Genomic DNA, 19,636 nt, shown 5'->3' on the forward strand with positions numbered 1-19,636 from the left:
TCCTACAGGTGCATTGTGTGAGAAAGTGATATAACTTCATTGGTCAGCTGTCGGCGGATCAGCGCAGGATTCAGGTTCAGCGTTGCTGACAAGTGAGTTATTCTATTTTCTCTTTGGTGTTATTCTGGGCATTTTTCACTTATTCGCGGGATTTTGGAGACCGGTTGCCGGAATTTCGGAAAACCGTGCCGAAGTATTTTTTGACAAATCACTCTAACGAAAATCGAAAATTATCTGTTAATCGTTCGAAAATTGAGACTATAAAGTTGACGAGGTAGACGGAAAATAAGCGATAAAAAAAAAAAAAAAGTAGCGGCAGACGGTGAAAGGGCGATAAAATCTGGAATATGGGGGTCATCATTTAACGCGCCTCCGTAGGGAAGGTAGTACCGTCAGTGCACTTCATGCGGTGCACTGTAGGCATTACTTAAGGTTCTTTGCAGCGTGCCTTCGGCTCCTAGCTAAACCCCTTTCGTTCCTTTTACCGTACCTCCTTTCATATTCGCTTTCTTCCGTCTTACTTTCCTCAACCCTCTTCTAACAATTGATTCATAGTGCAACTGCGAGGTTTTCCTGTGACACTTTTCAACCATTTTTACTGTCAATTTCCCTTTCAGCGCTGAATGACCTCACAGGTCCCATTGCTTGACCATTTGGCCTAAATTCTATATTCAATTCGATTCAATTCAATCATTTATCGCGCTTTATTTTAATCACCCGATCGAGTTTTATTACGATCGTGAAAAACGGGTAAAACACTGCGATTAATCTGGATAGAATCACCGGAACTAGGACGGAGTGAATCTTGAAAAAAAAAACCCTGTTTTTAAATACCTCTAAAACCCGTTGATTGCACGATGATACTTCTCAGTTTGGAACCGCCTGCGCGGTTTATGTCTGTTTTTGTTTGTTTATCTCTTTTTCTCTGGGGTGGTGATGACCTTTGCTTTTGCGACGCTAGGTTAGCCGGTCGGTAAGACAGCCAGTGTGTGATGTCAGTCTTAAATTTGTTTTTAGTTAGTTTTTTATGTTTTATTTATTCTTATTATATTGTAACATTTAAATTTCATAACATGGTTGTTATCTATTTTCCCTTTTTCTTGCTTTGATTTTTGCTTTATCACTAATTATTCCATTCTTCTTGAACGTTATTTTATTTTGTTTGCTGTTTTATTGGGTCTCAAATTGTTGTCATAAAATCATTTTATATATATGTATATATCTAATGGCTGTCGGTCCTAAGAAACAAGAGATCAGTGCCTGCCCCATGAGCCTACAAAGGCCCAGGAGGACTTAAACTTTAACTTTAATATATATACATGTATCTATATGTATATGTACATACATACACATATATTATATGTATGTATATATACATATATATACATACATACATACATATCTTCGTATACTATATATATATATATATGTGCGTGTGATTGCGTATGTGTTTTTATGACGTCTGCCATACAAAATGCATTTGCAAGTCTTCCGCTAATTGCTTCCCATTTGGCCCCCTCGCTTTATGTCTATTTCTGTCCTTTGTTTTACTTTCCATATTTAACCAAAGGTCAAACTCTGCCCTATTTTTCCCCCCGTATCATATCGGTGGATTAAAAAGCTCTTTGGCGAGATTTCACTTACGTTTATATGCCGAACGTTTTTAGCTTTCCGCTTTTTCATACGTTTTCCAGTGGTCGAAGTCTTTAACTAAGTCTGTTGACTCGCAGTTAAAGTTCATATTTATAACTTGTTGTTGGGTTGTGACCATAGTTATTTTTTTGACGTCAGTGTTTAGAGGTGACACAATCAATCACTTTATCCGTGCCTAATAGAACGGTTGCCTGCATGTTCTTTCAATTCTTTCAACCATCTTAAAGCAAAAACGTTGTTTTAATCATTTTGTAATAAAAACACACAAGAAGTTTGTATATATATATATATATATATATATATATATATATATATATATATATATATATATATACAGTATAATATACATATAGTATATACAAATATGTATATATTCACGTATATAAGAGTAAATATAAATAAATATATCTATATCTATATATATATATATATATATATATATATATATATATATATATATATATTTTTATCTTCATTCCATTTCATTCCAAAAGTACAAATAGCTTCCATTCTATATTTCTCCAAATGAAAGTGAAAGAGAGCAACAGCTAACAGTTGGCCATGCACTTCCCACTGTAGATGGTACTTCAGGTCCTTTATTTTACAACTGCAACTCTTCCAGTGTTTTCCTTCTCATCCTTTCCTCTTAGCGTTTGCTTACTTGGCTGTCCAACTTCTTGATTAAAAACATGTACACAATCCCCCCCTCCCCCATTCTTTGCCCCTAGATGCCCAGAATTCAGTGCATATGGATGGTCACCTATCCAGGCAGTGCCCACTCACATTAGTGATCTCAAACCAATCCAACGAGCATTATGGTTGGAGTAGGTAAAATGATTAATATAAATAAAAACATTTTGATATACTGTAGTATCTGTGATGACGACAGCTATATGTATAGAGAATGTCATCCCTCCGCCAACAAGCAAAATAGAACGGACTGGTGAAATTGTCCGTTTCTTGTTTTTTTTTGGCTTATATTGTTTTATTTGTCTACCCCCTTTTTTTTTTATTGCCATAGCCCCTTTGTTTCCACTCTCTGTCCAGGTCGTTTGTCAGCTCTGGGAACAGTGTCGTTGGGTTTTGTATACGGGTATAGTTCTGTTGGCAGTGCCGTATTATTTTTTTTTTCGTGGATATTTCTCATCGCTCTTTGATTTACACGGTTGTTTTTTGTTTTTATTTTCTTCCTTTTTCGTTTCTTTTTCTTTCATGCTTGTTTGTATGTTCCTTTTTACGTAAGCCTTTTTTTCGTGCTGTGTGGTATATGGAATATACATATATATACATATATATATGTATATATATACTATAAATTTTGACTAAAACCTGAAATACATAAGTGTCTCTTGCAGCGCTTTTTATATGCATTTTAAATTCCTTGCTGAAACAGGGGATGAAATAAATATTCCAGTTATCATCCCCACTGAACACCTAGTGGCTATAATTTCCAGTTCATTCAGTCTTGTTCAGTGAAATCATTCGCTGACGGTGACCAACGTAATAAAGTGTGATAGTACTTATTGTGTACGTATTGAGCGTTAACTTTGTTTATATATATATATATATATATATATATATATATATATATATATATATATATATATATATATATTATGTATATATACTTATATATATACAGTATATATATATATATATATATATATATATATATATTTATATATATATATATATATATATATATATATATAAATATATATATATATATATATATATATATATATATATATATATATATATATATATATATATATATATATATATATAGTGTGGTTCCTCATTAGGGCGATGTCTCGTTTTCATAGTAAAAAAATATAATGACATTGTATACAGTGCATTGTTTCGTGCTTTCTCATTTTATATTTAAAAATGTTCAGCTTAAGAAAATGAATATTGTTATCCCCATTTCTAGGATTATTTATAAATTAAAGAGTTCTAATTGGGCAATCCGTTTATATAGATAGATAGATGATAGATAGATAGATAGATAGGTAGGTAGGTAGATACATAGATAGATGAGATACGGAGTAAGAAAATCTGTTCTTTTGTAAGTGCTTCTTAATGAGAAAATACCTCAAACTTCACATAAACTCACTCATCGTTTATAATGAGATTCATCCTTTTTTTTCAAACTTCACTGAAACCTCATTTATCATTTATAATGAGAATCATCCTTTTTTTCAAACTTCACTGAAACCTCATTTATCACTTATAATGAGAATCATCCTTTTTTTCAAGCTTCACTGAAACCTCATTCATCATTTATAATGAGAATCATCTTTTTTTTCAAACTTCACTGAAACCTCATTTATCACTTATAATGAGAATCATCCTTTTTTTTCAAACGTCACTGAAACCTCATTTATCATTTATAATAAGAATCAGCTTTTTTTCAAACTTCAATGAAACCTCATTTATCACTTATAATGAGAATATCCCTTTTTTCAAACTTCACTGAAACCTCGTTTATCATTTATAATGAGAATCATCCTTTTTTCAAAACTGAAACCTCATTTATCACTTATAATGAGAATCATCCTTTTTTCAAACTTCACTGAAACCTCATTTAACATTTATAATGAGAATCATCCTTTTTTTCAAACTTCACTGAATCCTTATTTATCATTTATAATAAGAATCATCCTTTTTTCAAACTTCAATGAAACCTCATTTATCACTTATAATGAGAATCATCCTTTTTTTTTAAACTTCACTGAAACCTCATTTATCACATAATGAGAATTATCCTTTTTTCCAGACTTCACTGAAACCTCATTTATCACTTATAATATGAATCATCCTTTTTTTCGAACTTCATTGAAACCTCATTTATCACTTATAATAGAAACGGTCCTTTGTTGAAAAACTATTCACATAGACAGCTTTCTGGAAAATCCATTTAGACAGATAGCTAGATATAGGGCAGAGAATAAATAACTATTTTATGCCAAGTATTAAGTATTTCTTACGATTAAAATACCACACATTTCATTAAAAAAACAATGTTTTCCTAAAAAAATGACTTGGTCATTGAAAAAATGACTCTTCATCCACCTGCCGTGTTCAGTACGCGTTCTGTCCTGTGCAGTGGACCCGTAAACTAATTTCCGTCTATTGCCAAGAGAATTTTTCCCCCATTAAACAGAGGGAAATAGAAGCTATTACCTGGATTAGATTTTTCCCAGGATACTGAAGTGGCAGGGTAATTCGTGCTGAATTTACCTGGGGTGATACGACAGTGGAATTGTTTTTTTTTGAGCTGATGAAAAGGAAGCGAGTGCAAACAAACACAAACACACACACGCACACAACACACACACACACATATATATATAATATATATATATATATATATATATATATATATATATATATATATATATATATATAATAACATATAGATATGTATATATATGCATATATTTATAATATATATATATATATATATATATATATATATATATATATATATATATATATATATATATATCTATATATATATATATATATATATATATATGTGTGTATTTATATATATAGAGAGAGAGAGAGAGCTGCACAGCTTCGCAAAAAATGCCCTTTGTATAAAAAATATGCACGAATGCCCGCATGAAAATACTTTGGAAGTTAATGTAAATAAATCCAAAGCACCACTTAGTTAAAACGCCTCTCCGTTACACTCGTGCACCACATGACGTCATTGTCTAAATGCACTGTGTACCACGTGACGTCACTGAAACATTCGCGAATTCGCTGCTTATCTCCAGAGAGAGGCGAGTAAGGGCAAAATTATTTTCCCGTACAAGATATAAAATACACACTTTCTGACTTTATAAAAGGAGATTATATTGACAGATAAAAGGAGAGGAAAGTCCTGCTTTGGTGAATCGTAATGGGGAAATGCTGCTGTCTGGTCAGTGGCTTTGAATTCTAAGAGATATGAATCAGGGAAATTTTCTTTTCGGGAAGTTTTTTAGAAGCTGTTCCATACCGTTAAAAGGATCTTAAGCGACGTTTGTGACTTAATATTTGTAAATGTAAATAGAAGTCATGCGTTTATGAGGACAAAAATTAATTTACACACACACACACACACACACATACATATATATATATATATATATATATATATATATATATATACTATATATATATATATATATATATATATATATATATATACTGTATATAATTATATATATATATATATATATATATATATATATATATATATATATATATATATAATGACAAACGAAAACACATACTAAACTACATGAGCAAAACAGCACGTGTAAACAGAGACGAATCCCCTGACCTGGTACCCCCGAGAATTCGCACCTTTTAAATCCCAGACCTTTAACTTTAAATATCCACTCTTTATCATAACTTCCTCGCGAGCAGCGGTCCGTCCCTCTGGGGAAATTGTCCGACAATTTGCGTGAAATACGACGTTGCCCGCATGAGTGCAACTGCGTTAGTTACATGCCCGGCACAAATTATGACCTGAGGTTATTTTGCAGGAGATTGGAGGGCGAGTCACGAGTCACCGCCATTATGCGCGAAGTACAGAGAATGATCGAATTATGATAATCGCTGACGGTGTGGAGTTAAAACTCCCATGTGTTCAGTAGAGAATCTTACGTGATTATGGTCAATAACAGTGCTGAATTAGGCTTGTTCCGTGGATAATCTTTTGTGATTATGATTGTGATTATGATCAATAACAGTTTTGAATTTGCCTTGTTCATTGGATAATCTTTTGTGATTATGATTGTGATTATGCTCAATAATAACTGTACTGAATTAGGCTTGTTCGCTGGATAATCTTACGTGATTATGATCAATAACAGTATTGAATTAGACTTGTTCACTGGATAATCTTAAGTGATCATAATCAGAGACAGTACTAAACTAGGCTTGTGCAGATTATAATCAGTAACAGTCCTGAATTATGCTCGTTCAGTGGATAATCGTAAGTGATTATAATGAGTGACAGTCTTAAATTCGACTTTAAAAGTTCGTTTTCAGTGGTTGATCTTGATCACTGACGGTGCTTTAATAGAAATTAATCACTGAACGATTAATAAGTTGCTCCAAGAACTGAATATTTGTGAAACCTTAAGACACATGCAGGAAGAAATTGCAGGTGTCTGTTGAAAATGAAATATGACATAGAAGATTAAGTTAATTCAGAAAACTGTTAGACCGACCAACAGGTGAAATAGGCCTTCCTGAAGACGGGTTGATGAGATGAGATGACTGACGTTCATCTGCTCGTTATCGATTTGAAGTTGTGTAAACATACGTCATTCGTGAACAGCCCAACTACTTACCTGAAATTTGAGAAAAAGACGAAGAATTAGTGTTATGAATACTGGAGAAAAATTGAAAATATAGCAGCAACGATGTAATGGGATGTATTAACTGTAAAGTGAAAATTACATTTATTTTTAGATACAACATAAAGATTATTTCCGCCCATTAGGATATTAGGCAAAATTTTTAAAATTAGTATTTTTTTACATTCATCATAAAACGTTCTGGATAGAAAGAAGTAAGCTCGTGCCATTAAGAGTAAAACAAAAATCTTAATGGAGATATTTAATGAAGCAGGTTTATTTTTAAATGAAACGTGGATTCACGTTTTATATGTAGTTATGTCCTTGATGACTGTGTTCATGATTGGTCGTGGCTGTCTGTCTTTCAATAATAATAATAATAATAATAATAATAATAATAATAATAATAATAATAATAATAACAACAATAATAATAATAATATTATTATTATTATTATTATTATTACTAAAAAATACATATACATATATACTTATATTTACTTACTTATTTATTTATTTATTAGGCGGTCCCCCATTCAGCCATACATTAAACAAGCATCTCCTGGGAAACAATGACGCAATCATGATAACGCAGACCCATGCACAAAATACTTCACACTGCAGTATGCCTGGCATTGCCATTCAAAAAACACAAAAGCACGTATGAATAAAATCCTCAGAGCACCCTCGGGAATTGACGATGCACAACTCGAAAAAATTTTTTACAAGTTAAAGATAGATAAAAACCCATTGATTTTTTTACGAGTTTAATACTATATAACCCATTGATTTACCTTATAAATGAACCTAAAAAAAATTGAAACCACATACAATGAATTTCTTGGAATCGATTGAACCAAATTGAATTAGGTCGAAGTATAATAATGGGAAGAGGATGGACTTTAGGGGAAGACTCCGTAGGGGCGCAGTGCCGTCAGTGCACCTCACGCAGTGTACTGTAGGCATTACTTAGGGGTCTCTACAGCGTCTCTTCGGCCACATAGCTGCAACCTCTTCCATTCCCTTTACTGCACCTCCGTTCATATTCTCTTTCTGCCATCTTTCTTTCTCAACCCTCTCTAGCAATTGTTTCATAGTGCAACTGCATTTTCCTCCCGTTGCACCTATCAAACTCCTTCTTACCGGCAATTCCGTTTCAGCCGTGAATGACCTCATAGGTCCAGCAGCCTTTGGCCTTAATCCTATATTCTATCTAGCTATCTATTTAGGTAGGGGGTGGGGAGGGTGTGGATGGGAGCAGGAGGGGCAGAGAGTCCACCACTGGATTAGCAAATGGAATCTGAGCAGGAAAACTTGAATTTCATTAGAAGCTAAAACCTCAACTTGGCGAATTTTTCTGTACCCTGTTTAATCACCTTCTTTGGCTGCCTCGCTTTCTGGTGCGTTGGTTAAAGGGAATTTGCCCGTTCGGTAGGAATAATTGGTGTTTTACGCAGCCGTTAGTTTGGTGAAATTGAGGTCAGGATAAGAAAAAATTTGAAATGTGTTCAGTATTCTTTCGGACTTTGGCAAATATACATATACACACATAATATATATATATATATATATATATATATATATATATATATATATATATATATATATATATATATATATATAGTATGTTATTAACTTTACTTATGAAGTTTTTACTTCTTATCTTTAGGCCACAAATAATGTGATATAATCAATATTACCTTCAGTACACACACATATACATATACACATACACACACACACACATATATATATATATATATATATATATGTATATATATATATATATATATATATATATATATATATATATATATATATTATATTGTGTGTATGTATATACTCACACATTAATCACAGTACCATCGGTGTATATATATATTTATATATATGTATAATTATACTAAAAATAAAATTTATATATATAGGCTTATACTGTATACAGTAAATATGTAAACACATATCATAATAATTTTTTTGTATATAACCACATCCTTAAAATACATAAGCCAGCTCTCTGAGAGTTCAGAGTTTAAACTCGGTGGTTCCTTCAAGCTCTCTAATAATAATCAATAACAGAATTACACTCTGTGCGTCGCTTCGACCTCTGTTAAAGTATTTTGTTGTTCATGGAAGTCCCGTGACTTTGAAATTTCAAGAACGCCCAAAATCATTGCAGTTAATCTTGCCAAACCTCTTCATTAGGGGCAGGACCAAGAGTGTTCTTGGAAACCACTCTCTCTCTCTCTCTCTCTCTCTCTCTCTCTCTCTCTCTCTCTCTCTCTCTTTATAAATCCACCTAGAGAGGAAATCGACTAAGTAACAATCCACAACGAATAAAACTATAAAGGAAATTTCACCATCACCATGTGAAAGTAAAATGATAAAACATTGAATTATTAATAACCATTCGGTTACTCTGATCATACCTGCTCTAAATGTAAGATGATGATAATGATAAAGGATAATTAGCGTAATTAACCATTCGGTTATTAATTATAGATATATTATCAAGTTATTAATCACTGCACTATATTTAACATGAAGAAATCAATCGAACTATTGGATGTGGAGAAAGTAAGAAAATACGAAGAAATTAAAAAGCGTTTTATTATTGAAGCCGCGAAATTTTTCCGTTGTTGAATTCGACCCACAACAGTATTTCCAACAACAACAAACAACAACAACAACAACAATAACAATGACAATGGCAATAAAAATGCAATTAAACCACAAAAGATTTTTCTAACGGACGTGGATTGCATCGAGACAATTCATCTTTTAAGTGTATTAACTTCTCTCTCTCTCTCTCTCTCTCTCTCTCTCTCTCTCTCTCTTTGTGAACCCACGTAAAGACTGTTGTATTAATCTCTCTCTCTTCTCTCTCTCTCTCTCTCTCTTCTCTCTCTCTCTCTCTCTTCTGTCTGTCTGTCTGTCTGTCTCGTGATTATAAAGACTGTCTCTTAAGTAACCCTCTCTCTCTCTCCTCTCTCTCTCTCTCTCTCTCTCTCTCTGTCCTCTGTCTCTCTGTCTGTCTCTGAACCCAGAACTGTCTCATAAAGTAATCTCTCTCTCTCTCTCTCTCTCTCTCTCTCTCTCTCTCTCTCTCTCTCATATAAAGACTGTCTTGCCAAAGTAATCTCTGTTTGTCTGTCTGTCTGTCTGTCTCTCTCGTGAACCCAAAAGACTGTCTTTCTCTCTCTCTCTCTCTCTCTCTCTCTCTCTCTCTCTCTCTCTCTCTCTCTCTCTACTCTCTCTCTCTCTCTCTCACTTGATACCAATTTGGTGGGAATGTGACGCGAAGTATTTGGCACAAAAAGAAAGAGAACGGAAATGGAAGCAGCGAACGAATTCAAGATATTTTGTTGTCCTAAAAATTCCCGACTAAAAAAATACAAAAATAAATAACTAGAAAAGCAACGTTCGACGCTTGCATTCCGATGGCGACCTTTCCTTTTTTAGACGAGCCTCGTGAGACAGAGAGAGAGAGAGAGAGAGAGAGAGAGAGAGAGAGAGAGAGAGAGAGAGAGAGAGAGAGAGAGAGAGAGAGAGAGACTGAAAACCGAATAACTGAGAGAAAGAATGGGATGTATTTATCTGGTTTAATGTGACAGGGAATGAGGAAATATATTTTAGACTAATTTTTCATTTTCAAGTCTTGTAAAAGAGAGAGAGAGAGAGAGAGAGAGAGAGACTGAAAACTGAATAACTGAGCGAAAGAATGGGGTGTATTTATCTGATTTCATGTTACAGGGAATGAGGAAATATATTTTAGACTAATTGTTCATTTTCAAGTCTTGTAAGAGAGAGAGAGAGAGAGAGAGAGAGAGAGAGAGAGAGAGAGAGAGAGAGAGAGAGAGAGAGAGAGAGATGTGATAACCTACGAGTCATGAAAGAAAGACCGCCATTGAATTAATAAACATAATATGATAATGTGATGTATTTATTTGGATTCATGTGACTGATAAGTATGAAATACAGACATTGCTGAAATTCAAGTCTTGTAAGAGAGAGAGAGAGAGAGAGAGAGAGAGAGTATGGAATAAAAGTGATGAGTTGACAGATGATAAAAGACAAATAAAAGTTGATATTGATGAATTGCAAGTTTTACGATATAGAGGAGATGGGAATGTGATAATTTTGAGTTTGATGCGAACGCGTACGCGCTTTTTATGTGAGAGAGAGAGAGAGAGAGAGAGAGAGAGAGAGAGAGAGAGAGAGATAAGGCACACAGATGTAATGATTTTTTGATGAGACAGAATATCAAAATAAAGCACAGAATTATAAGTGAATTATAAATGGCTTTACGAGAGAGAGAGAGAGAGAGAGAGAGAGAGAGAGAGAGAGAGAGAGAGAGAGAGAGAGAGAGAGAGGATGTAATGAACTAGTTTATGAGAGACAGAATGACAGCATAAAGGACAGAAATAGTGGTGAATTGTAAATAGCTTTATGGAAGGGAGAGAGAGAGAGAGAGAGAGAGAGAGAGAGAGAGAGAGAAATCTCCATTTACATTTAACTATATTTGATGACAGTGATCTCGATAACTATAGCGAGAATTAATATATTTTATAGGGCACATCTGAAACTTATAAGGTACAGAAACTTGTAAGGTATAGAATGAAAATGAGATATTCCCCAAGAAACATGTGAGATATAAAATGAAAATGAGATATTTGTCAAAAAACATGTGGGGCTTAAAATGAAAGTGAGATATTTCTCAAGAAACATGTGAGGTATAAATAGGAATCAGACATTTCCCAAGAACCATGTGAGGTATAAATAGGAATCAGACATTTCCCAAGAACCATGTGAGGTATAAATAGGAATCAGACATTTCCCAAGAAACGTAGGATATAAAATTTAAATGAGATATATTCCAAGGAGCACGCAAATGAAAAGTAGATATTTCCCAAGAAACAAGTAAGAGATGAAAAATGGAAATGAGATATTTCCCAAGAAACATGTGAGGTAGAAAATGAAAATGAGATATTTCCCAACTTCCCAATTCACGTCATAAAGTCCTAATTACTAACAACGATTTTCTAAGCACAAAGAAAAATGAAATAGGAGAATTGCCATTTTCTCCCTCTAAAGAAGGCGGCCGCTGAGAAGAAAACAACGAGACACGCTAATTGAAACAGCGCCTTGCGTCCTGCCCGGATGCTCTTAAGGATTTCCTTCAAGTAGGAATCCCCTCGAGGAGGATATCCTTCTCCTCCTCCTCCTCCTCCTCCGCCTCCTCCTCCTCCTCGGATGCTCAGGATTTTTTGGGGCGAGCCCATTTCCCCTTCACTTTATTAGCTGATGCTTTTATCAAGGATTTTTTTTTTTCCTTCGGTTGGTTCCATTGTTCGAAGGACAGTTTTGGAAACCAGTTTTTTTTTTTTGTGAAAGAAAATTTATTTTGTTTCTGTTGTTGAGTCGGTGATGTTTTTGTTATCGATTTTGAAATATTATGCTATCACCGTTATGATACGAGTCTGCCCTACACAGAGAGAGAGAGAGAGAGAGAGAGAGAGAGAGAGAGAGAGAATAAAGTACTAAAGTTTAGGGTTAATTCAAGTTTACAATAGAGAGGAATATAATATACACACACACACACACACACATACACACATATATATATATATATATATATATATATATATATATATATATATATATTTATATATATAAATAATGAAATATATATATATAAATAATATATTTATATATATAATATATATTTATATATAATATATATAAATAAATAATATATATATGTATATATACATACATATATAAATATATATATATATATATATATATATATATATATATATATATATATATATATATATATATATATATATATCTATATATATATACGGGGAGAGACAGAGAATAAAATGTCGGAAACAGGAATGGATTCAAACCAACTCAATTAGCAAAGTTACCAAGATACAAAAGAAATGAGATAAACTCGTAGAGGAAAACGAAGCCTCTTCCAAATTACCCAGTTCTCGATGAGCTTTCATAAAAACCTTAATTACTGGGAATCATTTCTAAAAAAAAAAAGACAATAAAGATTGAAAATAAATATCGCCAGTGTTTCTCCACAATAGGGAGGATAGGATATGAGAAACTAACTAAAACAGTGCTTTCCATCCTTCAAGGATCCTCTCCAGGATTTCCTTCAAAATAGGATTCCTCTGGAGTAGGATATCCTGTATTGAGGTTTAATTTTTCCTTAATAAATCTTTGGGAGGATTTATTGAGAATTTATTTGCTTCCCAAGACAAACAGTTCTTTGTCTAGAGAAAACTTTTAAATCAAAACATCTTGTCTATGTTAGCGTGTGGGTGGCTCTCCTTCAAGTATTTCTTAATTGATAGGATTATATCTGCTTCTAGTTGTGGCTGTTGAGTCACCTCGGGTGACACATTTATTTACCTTACGCCGGGTGGTGACCATGTAATCAATTTTCTCAACCCATAGTGTGGGCAATAACTTGGCATGCCATAGTCTTTGGCAGTCTTGGGTTGAAGTCTTTATTTAAAAGTACACTCTGGTGTGTTTTCAGTTATTTATTTGTTTATTTATATATTTGTTGTTCAAGCCAAGTTTTTTTTATTTTAGTAATGGCTCCTTGGTGCCCGCCCCCCCATCGCCCCATCCCATTTTTTTTTTTTTTTTTTTTTTTTTGCAGTTATTAGGAAATGTAACTACTCTCCTATAACTTGTTAATCTCCGCTTGAACTGTTACTTATACATTGCAGTATTCATTAGTATATTCTAAAACACTACCAAGTTGCGCATGTATTTAAAGAAAAAAAAAAGAAAAAAAGATACCCCATATTTTTTTTCAACTATTATTATGAACACAAGCACTCTCCCAAATCATGTCAATGTCACCTTAAACTGTAACTCATAGATTACTGTATTTTCAAATATGCTCCGTAACGCCTTCAACTTACGCAAGTATTTAAAAAAAAAACAAAGATACCCCATTTTAATTTTTTACAGTTGTTATGAAATTTCAGTACTGTCCTGAAACTTACCAGCCTGCGCTTAAAACTGTGACTGAGGCATTACCGTATTTCCAAGCATACTCTGAAACGCCTTCAACTTACGCATGTTTTAAAGAAAAACAACTACCTCATATTTTTTTTTACAATTATTATGAAATCAAATCACTGCCCTAACACTTTTTGATCTGCTCTTAAACTGTGTTGAATTATACATTACAGTATTTCAGACATACTCTGAAACATCAACTTACGCAAATACTTAAAAAAAACATAGCGCATCTTGTTAAAAAAAAAAAAAAAAACATGCAACCGTAAGTGAAAAGGGAAAAGTGGGGTGTTCCGCTCTAATACCCAGATTCCCTCCGCAACCGAATCATGCAAATGGGGTTGTGTTGATGTTTGCATAAACAACCCGAATTAACACGTCAGTCGCCCCTGTCAGAGGAGGTGCTGGATGTTGGGTTGCACGATTGGGCGAAGCGGTTGGCTTTTGAGGTCAAAAGGGAGTGTTTTTTTTTTATTCTTATTTATTTATTTATTTATTTATTTATTTATTTATTTATTTATTTATTTATTTATCTTCTTGGTGAGGTGAATGGGATGGTTTCAGGCAGCTTTCAAGATTAGGCTGGAGGGGCCAGTGAAGGGAAAGGTGTTTCCTGCAGAGGGTGTCCTTTGTGTCAAGTGATTACATTATGCAGAATCTTTGCTTGTATAAAAGCACACTCACGCACAAGCATATATATACAGTATATATAATATATACACATGCATATATACACTCATATATATATATTTTTATATATATATATATATATATATATATATATATATATTATATATATATATATATATATATATATATATATATATATATATTATATATATATATATATATATATATATATATATATATATATATATATATATGTCAGTTAAACCACAGATGAAGAGATAACATACCCCATGGCTGTAGGTTCTGACCGGTTTCGATTGTTTTTCTAAGCCATTGACGTCAGTGGCTTATAAAATAAATTCGAAACCCGTTAGGACGTACAAAGAATATGTTACTTTATCACCTGTGATTTAACTGATATAAAAAAGGGATTCATTGTGATTATTAATATATATATATATATACATATATATGCTTATACATACTCACATTCCTTTACAATGAACAGGAGCCCGCATGCGCAATAACGGTTATTGAAGGAAGATGACATTTATTTAAGCCTCATGTAAACTGGGTTCGATGAAGCCTGAGGAACAACTTTATATGTCTTCCTTTGCTGATGGCTGTTATCGGGGTCTGATATTTTAACACAGGGATTGCTGAATTCAAGTGGAAATAAGATATCTCAAAAATATTTTGAATATTAGGAAGTGATAATGTGTTCTCTCTCTCTCTCTCTCTCTCTCTCTCTCTCTCTCTCTCTCTCTCTCTCTCTCTCTCTCTCTCTCTCTCAGATGGAAATGAGATTTATAACTAATATTCCTTCGCGATAGTATTTCTCTCTCTCTCTCTCTCTCTCTCTCTCTCTCTCTCTCTCTCTCTCTCAACTTCATTCGCAATATACATATAAGAAGAAATCAATTTCTATGTTCTCTTGGATATCATATTTGGTTTCCCAGTCACACGAATTATTTTTATTTGGTCATAAATATTCGAAAATGTGTTAATTAAGAGACGTTGGGAAGTAAAATAGTTTAACGTTGAATGTTGATAACCGAAATTAATAGTTCCCGTAGGGGGGGTAGCGCCCTCAGCGCACCTCGCTTGGTGCACTGTAGGCATTACTTAAGGGTCTTTGCAGTGTCCCTTCGGCCCCTAGCTGCAACCTCTTTCATTCCCTTAACTGCACCTCCGTTCATATTCTCTCTCTTCCATCTGACTTTCCACCCTCTCTAACAGTTGTTTCATAGTGCAGCTGCGAGGTTGTCCCCCTGTTACACCTTTCAAACCTTCTCACTGTCAGTTTCCCTTTCAGCGCTGAATGACCTCACAGGTACCAGCGCTTGGCCTTTGTCATAAATTCTATACTCGCTCGCTAAATTAATAGTTTCCTTCAGTAGGTGATGGTGATTATAAATGATCAGTTTATCAGACTTTGCTGTATTTATCTCGTCATGTCTAGGCGATTCGTTGGAATATTTTTTTATATAATTTTTAAACAATGGAACATCATTGTAACTTATTTATATACACCATGTATAAATACAGTTTTATAGTATATATATACACACATATAATATACATATATATATATATATATATACATATATCATATATATATATATATGTATGTATGCACTATTAATTTATGCATCTTATTTACTTCTTAGGCTTTTATACATTCTAATACACTTTATAAAAGTTACCGTTGTCTTAGGTCTGTCTATATGACACTGTTGCACGCGAACAGTTACGTTTACCTCACCTATTTGCCCACTGTCTAGCAAAATAACCATTAAATACCATTCTCACAACCTTTCAAAACAACCAATCAGCCAGCTGTTTGCCAAATTCGCGATAATCAACCAGCCATTAGCGAAATAAAGCTTGGCAAAAACGTGGACCGCTTTGATAAAGCAGATGCCATAGAGAGACTTGTGTTTACTCGGTGACAACCAACCATAGAAAACGCGACCGTCAGCCATCATAGAAAACTTGTTTGTAACACGTTACCCAATACTCTCTCCTCTCGTCTCTTTTCGTTCTTGTTGAATATGAATGTTTTTTTATTTGGATTTATTTAGGTATTTCGTTGTTACTTTAGATCAGTTGTCTTTCATTGAGGCTCAGCGTTTTGAATTTGATTGTTATGGCATAGCTTACTCCTGTAAAATTAAAATTAAGCATTTTTTTTTTAGATAAAACGCCCATTATTTGGACTAAATTTTGTTTATTTATTTATTTCGTTTTTATTTAAGATGAGTTGTCTTAAATTGAGTCTCAGCGTTTTGAATTTGATTGTTATGGTAAAGCTTTTTACATACATACATACATACATACATACATACATACATACATACATACATACATACATACATCCATACATACATACACACACACACACATATATATATAATTTTTGGATAAAACACCGATTATTGGAACTAAGATTTATGCATTTCATGGTTACACATATTTATGTTAAAATGTCCTTCACTAGCACTTCTAATCCTCTATTTTATTGTTGCTCAAGATAAAATTTCTCCCAACGATTTCATCTCATACCAAATCCTTAAAAGTACCAAGATTTTGAGGTGAAGAATTTTGAGTTTGCTTTGTTTTTTTTTGAAGATTGTTATGCACTTGGAACTTCGTAACAGTTGGAATTTTGATAAAGAGTTTAACATTGTTGTAAACACATTGAGATTACCCTGATCAGTCAAATACGTAGGTTTCACGGTCTCTCTCTCTCTCTTGTGGCCTGGCCTATATCGTTGCCAGAAGCACGATTATGGTTACCTTTAACCTTAATTAAAATAAAAGAAACTACTGAGGCTAGAGGGCTGCAAGTTGGCATGTTTGATGACTGGCCTCAGTAGCTTTTAAGATCTGAGGGCGGGCAGAATGAAGTGCGGACGGACAGACAAAGCCGGCACAATAGTTTTCTTTTACATAAAACTAAAAAGTGAATATAAAAATTAAATTTTGTTGATCTGCGTCACAACGGTGACCATCAGTTGTTGGAAAAACAAGCAATACGAATGCTGGCAGGCAAGGCGGGGAGGCAGGTGATGAGGCTAGAGAGTTCAAAAACAAAACATGGAATGCTTGATTTTAGATCGATATATCAGCTTCAACATGGCTGGTCACCCCGTAAAAAGACCATGTTTGTATCAGAAGAATTATGACAAAAAAATATTTTTTCCATTGACATAAAGGTGAAATATACTTTAGGTATTAGGCATGAACTCTATTGCAAGGAATTATAACGTGTATATAATTTATTTCCATTTTGTAAATGAGCCTTTATGCCATAAAGCAGCCATTTGTTGTTTTTGAGGAGTCTCTTTATTTATAGAATAAATTTTCTTTCAAATAGTCTTTTTTAGGAATTTAATAATGAAGTAGTAAGCTGTGATAAAGGATTTTTTCTACTTTGTTTAATAATACCATATTCTTGTACAATTTATTTTATCTATAGCTTCCTCTTTGCGCCATAAAGCGCCTTTCATTTGCTGTTTTTGAGGAGTCTCTTTTATTTATAGAATAAATTTTCAAATAGTCTTTTTTTTAGGGAATTTAGTCAATGGAAGTAGTAAGCTGTGATGTATGATTTTTTCACTTTTTGTTTAATAATACCATATTCTTGTACACTTATTTTATCTATAGCTTCCCTTTCTCTCTCTCTCTCTCTCTCCCCCTCTCATATATATATATATATATTATATATATATATATATTATTAGTCCTAATAGTCATATTGTTAGTCCTAGTTATGATGAAAATTACTATAATGCAATAGTAACATTAAGCCTTATCCATCAGTCTTCTCATTAAAAAAGAAGTAATTATAATTACCTTTTTTCAACAAGTTTTCCATATTATTATTATTATTATTATTATTATTATTATTATTATTATTATTACCACCTACTTTCACCTTCTTCTTCTTAAAATTGAAAATAAAAAGGACCTTAAGATAATAAAGAAAAGTCGACTATATATATATATATATATATATATATATATATATATATATATATATATTATATAAATTATATATATTATGTATATATGTTAAAATGAAAAATCTCAAAACTAATTCCCCCACTTGCCACCTTGTCATTTCCTTGTAAAATATTTATGGGCGCTCCCGACCGACCTCCTCTTCCACGGAAGCAAGAAATGACTAATGTGTGTTTTTTCTCGTCGCTGATGTGTATTTTTTTTTTTTTTAGCTGGTGTTCGTATGAATGTTTTTCGTTTTTTTTTTTTAATATATTAAATAGGTTACGTAAGAGGATTTTTTTTACGGAATGATATAATTGTATTTTTAGTCACGCAACAGTGATGGTTTATTTTTTAGTTATGAAATAAATAGATTACATTTTAGTTACGGAATAGGAAGGATTTAGTCACTTAATACGATGTCATTTTTTCTTGTTACAAAATAAAATAAACTGTATTTTTAGTTACGCACATTACTTGGTTTTTTATTTACGAAATAAATAGATTGTATTTTTGTTCTTAGTTAGAGGAACTTTTTTAGTTATGAAATAAAATAGATTGTATTTTAGGTTTTTTATTTTTCCTTAGTGATATTTAAGGATCGTTTGTTTTTTTTTTAGCTGTGAAATTAGTGGATGATTTTTTTAAATCACAGAGAAATGGAAGACCTCATTTTTCTTAGTCCTCGTAGGGGGGTAGTTGCCAGTGCATTCTCATGCGGTGCACTGTAGGCATTACTTAAGGTTCTTGCAGCGTGCTTGACCCCTAGCTGCAACCCTCGGTTCCTTTTACTGCACCTCCTTTCATATTCTCTTTCTTCCATCTGGCTTTCCACCCTCTCCTAACAATTGATTCGTAGTGCAACTGCTCTGAGGTTTTTCTCCTGTTACACCTTTCAACCTTCTACTGTCAGTTTCCGTTACAGC

General features: G+C 33.1%; 1 long non-coding RNA gene across 1 annotated transcript in view; it reads left to right on the forward strand.

Moving 5' to 3' along the window:
* The window catches only part of LOC136834238 (uncharacterized), a 236,465-nt gene continuing 216,829 nt past the window's right edge, over positions 1-19,636 (forward strand). Inside the window, exon 1 of the long non-coding RNA XR_010851699.1 lies at positions 1-92. This is a non-coding gene — a long non-coding RNA (uncharacterized lncRNA). The remainder of the gene's footprint in view (positions 93-19,636) is intronic.

Source organism: Macrobrachium rosenbergii, chromosome 53, assembly GCF_040412425.1.
Source record: "Macrobrachium rosenbergii isolate ZJJX-2024 chromosome 53, ASM4041242v1, whole genome shotgun sequence".
Lineage (NCBI taxonomy): Eukaryota > Metazoa > Arthropoda > Malacostraca > Decapoda > Palaemonidae > Macrobrachium > Macrobrachium rosenbergii.